The sequence below is a fragment of the Nestor notabilis genome, unplaced genomic scaffold, assembly GCF_000696875.1.
Source record: "Nestor notabilis isolate BGI_N333 unplaced genomic scaffold, ASM69687v1 scaffold7012, whole genome shotgun sequence".
Taxonomy (NCBI): domain Eukaryota; kingdom Metazoa; phylum Chordata; class Aves; order Psittaciformes; family Psittacidae; genus Nestor; species Nestor notabilis.
The window spans coordinates 79,218-83,903 of NW_009917919.1; the positions used below are offsets into that span (position 1 = coordinate 79,218).

General features: G+C 38.4%; 1 protein-coding gene across 2 annotated transcripts in view; it reads left to right on the plus strand.

The window, feature by feature from the left end:
* MLLT4 (myeloid/lymphoid or mixed-lineage leukemia (trithorax homolog, Drosophila); translocated to, 4) overlaps positions 1–4,686 on the plus strand; it is a 77,237-nt gene that overhangs the window by 45,837 nt on the left and 26,714 nt on the right. The gene's annotated exons all lie outside the window — the stretch shown is intronic.

Consider the following 4,686-nt stretch of genomic DNA (forward strand, 5'->3'; position numbering starts at 1 on the left):
CCCCGATGATAACACTGGTAACATAATATACAAATTTGATTCTCTTTACTCTACGCCTGCAAATATAAACAGTTGATGGGAATATTTATTTTTTTAAACTGTTTGTTAGCTCCTTACTTGTATTCCCAGCTTTAAGATTTCTTAAGATTCAGGCACGTTGGTGTCTGAAGTCTTCTTGTGTCTGTGCTTTCTAAGTATTTAAGGAAAACTTTTGCCCTTTCCTTCTAGCATGAGTTAGTTGAAATGTTTGAGTAAGATTTAGAAGTTGTTTTGTTTTTAATCTTTGATACTAATTCACGTCAGCAGTCTCAACTACTGATGTTGCCTTAACAGGCTTCTTAGGCAGAACTTAAAGTAAAAATACAGTATTTGTCATTTTGAACACAGATTTCTCAGTCTCGCTGGAGCAAGATGGTGTGTAAGTTGCCAGTTTAGTCTTCACTGTGAACAAATAAATAACTGTGTGTTAGCAACTTGCCTGTTTCTTGTTGATTCATAACTTCCGGCGGGGTTTTTGGTTCAATTTTGGCACCCTGTAGATGTACTATATAACTTCACCAATGCTTTCATATGCTGTGTAAAAACTAAAGCTTATGCCAGCACAGCATGATTCTTCTCACTAGCTGTGAGACTGCATCTCTGCTCAAGTAGAGTATTTTTGTCTTTCTCATTTGCTTATGTTTAGATTCATACTGCAGATGGGTGACCCAGACCCTTTTACTTAATACCTTCCAAAATAGAGTGGGATTTGAAATTCAAGTGCCAGTTTCTCCTTGCACTAACACCTTCTGTATACAGGACGAGCTAGCAAGCCTGAAAAAGTTACAGTGCACATATGCTTTAGCTAGAATTTTTCTACCAGACTTCATTCAATTCTGGCTTTCAGATAACTTCCAAAATTCTGTTTAGGTACATGTTAATACAGCGTTTTAATTTTCAAGTTTTTATTGATGTAGGAGGCTTTCCGAAGTGAACAGTTTCTGTGTGGACTTCTACCTGTATGAATAATACTCTCAGCTGAGTAGAAATTTGAGTGCTTGGTAGTACGTGGCAGTGCATGCACTGATACTGGATTAAGTTGTATCCATGTGAAACTGGAAAGCAGGGTTATGAGGAAGATTGTGCTGGGGAAAGGGGGTGTTTGGTTGAGTCATCCGTGGCTATAGTGGCAAGCACCATTTCTTCAAAGAAGTGCGGAGATACAGGGTGGTTTATGTCCCGGAATAGATTACCTGGTATGTCTTGCCTGTAAAGCCCTATCCACAGACCTGATCAAACTGAGGCGTTAGTTCAGAGTTACCTTAGCAGGGAAGAGCATCACAGAATCTGCGATACAGCTTGTAGATTCATATGTAACTCTGAATAGCCCTTAGTGTGTCACTGCTCGTAGAGTACTTATAGAAAATGTGCGTTGAAAAGTTAACCCTTGTTTGGGGAAGTAGAGCTCAAGCAGTGTATTTTCCTTGAGCTTAAAAACAGGTTTTTTCCTTTAAAACAAGAGAGAAATCAAACAGGCTTGTGTATTTAGTTTCTTTTGTTAAAAATGAAGAACGCTTTTATGTGTTCGTAGAGTATCGTATGAATCTGAAGTTGCAGCATTTATATTGAGAGGCTTCCTTTTCAGAGAGGTTAAGAAAGATTAATGAATAAAACTTGCTTAGTCTTTCACGAATGTTGTATATGAAGCATTTTCCCTTTTCCCATTTCATGAGAGCAAGAGGAAAGTACAGTTAGGTAGGAACTCTTGCAAACTTGATTCCAGTCTCAGAATGAGACTTCAGGCCAGTTGCTTTAGCTAGTTTGTTTAGTTGCTTTCGTTTTTGTAAAAGGAGATGTCTTCGAGACGCACCCAATTTCCAGAGTGTGAGAGAAATTGTGTATATGTATTTCTGTTCAGCACACAGCTACAGCTATTTTCTGTCAGAATGCCTGCTGTCCATGTTAATTGCCTTATTAAGGTTTTTGAATACCATAATTTGATAAAATAACCCAGCAAATGAAAACCAAAAATCAGTGCTATTTCAGGGAGCCCATTACAGAACATCCTGGGTTCTTCGGTCTTTATCTCCTGGGAGAGAAGCATGCTTTAGTAAGATAGGTAGTACGCTAACTTGCTCGCTTTCTGTGCAGGTCAAGTTTGATTGCAAACATTCTTCTATTAAAAAAAAAAAAGTAACAGGTAAACCGTATTCCTTTAAAGAGAAGAACAAAACTTTTCAGTCCTTTCTCTTTACTGCTTTTGAGACTATTTATAAATAGAGCTTCTGGATACACTGAATGTAAAGTTTGAGTTGTCACATGCTTCAGTGCTGTGATAGTGTACTGCTTGCAATCTAGCTTTTTTTCCTCCAAATAGTGAGGTGCTTGTTTTTCATCTGTTTTCCCACCCAATGCAACTTAAAGCTGCAATGGAATTTGTCGTAAGATGTTAAATGTTTCTTTACCTGTGAATGATGTTGATTGTCAACAAAGTTTAAATCTCCGCTGCCTGTTTTGTTTAATTGGAGGTGTTTTGCCCACTAGTGACTGTACTTTCTCCACCTCCAAAAATGTTCTGTTTTTCCCTGCCACCATGGAGGAAGATTTGAGAGGGGGAAGCTGAAGTTTACGTATGTGGAGCATGGGTCACTTTTAAATTCTTTTAAAGTCAGGGTACGACGTGACTCAGAGCAGCTGTAGCCACAACTAACAGAACCAGGCTGGTTCACCTCATTTATATTTGGAAATTATATAGGGCATGCTAGGAAGTATTTTGTCTACCGATAACTGATTTCCACAGTCTCTGCATTGGTCTGCAGACAGGCAAGTCCTTTGCTTTCCCTGACAAAATGTGGGGTTTTTTCTGATCTGCAAGTCCAGAGAAGTTTGGCTTCACTGGAGGTGGGACCAGTGGCTGCAAAGTTGTCCTTTCACATTTCTCTGGGCTGACAGCAAGTAGCTTAATGAGTCGTAGATGTAATACGTTGAGTACATGCAGTAGGTAAATAATGTACTCACCCAGATACAACCTAAAAAAATGCATGCAGCTTCAGGGAATGTGAGTGTTTGGGTGATCATAAACCTTTCGGGTTTGCCTCCTGGAGAGTACATTTGTGAACTGACTCCATAGTTTAGTAAACTGATATTCTTTAAAATGCTTACAAGCTTGGGTTATTTAAATGCTTCTAGACTAATTACTTGCCAGGGTGGTCAGACTGAGACTTGATTCTGTTGCTTAAACTTGCCTTTAAGGATGTTTAGAAAAACGTAGAGATCTTCTGTGTCAACTTAAGAATCTGGGATCTGAGAATTAGCCTTGATAAAAATCAGTGAATTCTACTCTGAGCGTAGGCAGATAAAAGATTTCAGGCCTTATGGCTAGTATCAGGCTTGATAGCTACATTTCTGTCCTCATGTTTTTGAAGATGTTTTAGTTGCAGGGGGGATTTATTCTGCTTTTGAACTGTTTAGTTTTTATGAAGTACAACAGAAGCGTAACAGAAAAGAGTGATGAGGCGCTGGCACAGGCTGCCCAAGGAACTTGTGGCTGCCCCATCCCTGGCAGTGTTCAAGGCCAGGTTGGATGGGGCTTGGAGCAACCTGCTCTAGTGGAAGGTGTCCCTGCCAATGGCAGGGGGTTGGAAATGGATGAGCTTTAAGGTCTCTTCCAACCCAAACCATTCTATGAATGACTTGGGTAAACAGTGTCATCCTTGAAATGAGATACCAGATCCTAATAATTCAACAAGTTGTATTTGTGTATGGATATACATAGATGCATATGTGATATCTACATTATTAAAATGAAATATTTTAAAATGTTTGCATAATTAGGCAAAATCCAAGAAAGTCTTGAAAATAATTATTTTTAAAAAATCTCTGATGGTTTATGTGAACCATTTGGAGTGTTCTCACGTGTAATCTTGGCATCTGAAGCTACTTAAATTGGAATATTACTTGGAGCAGGTTGGTAACTCTGACACTTTCTTGTGGATTCAGTCAAACTATAACTGGAAAGTGAAGGTACCTTCGCTTTCAGACTGCTGTTGTTGCTATTTATGTGAAGCATGAAACCATTTAAATGTTCATGTATTTAAGACAAATCTTTGGTACTGAAAGGTCATTAGGAACTTTCTTGCATTTTATGTAAATAAAAGTACTTTTTGATACGTGTAACATATTTATAAAAAAAATGTTACTGAAGTGTATTCCTTTCTTTGATCACACATGATTCTGCCAGTCTTTATTGGAAGCTGTTCCTTGCTCCAGTTTTACTGCAGTGATAAACAAACTATGGGAAGCTAAGCAGGTATGGGCAAGTGATGGTTTAGAACAAGTAATGACAAGACTTGCCTGGTAACTGCCAGGACCATTACCAGTTTGGGTAGGTGCCGTACCTGCAGATATATTTTGCAGAGGCATAGTTTTTCCTTAATTACTTAATACTACGATCTTGCTGTCATTCCTAACAACTGGAAAAGTGTTTTTGTAATAGTTTTAATTCTAATTACAGGTATCAAAATAATTAGGTAATCCTACAGATCTAAAATTATAGGAATATGACTAACCTCACAGAAAGTACATCTAGTCCATGATCCACCTAAGCTAGTTGTGGAGTACAATGTTTGAGTAGTATGATGTTTGAGGATGGGAGTAGCTTAATTGTTCGGAGGTTATCACCTCATCAACAGACAGACCATCATTCCT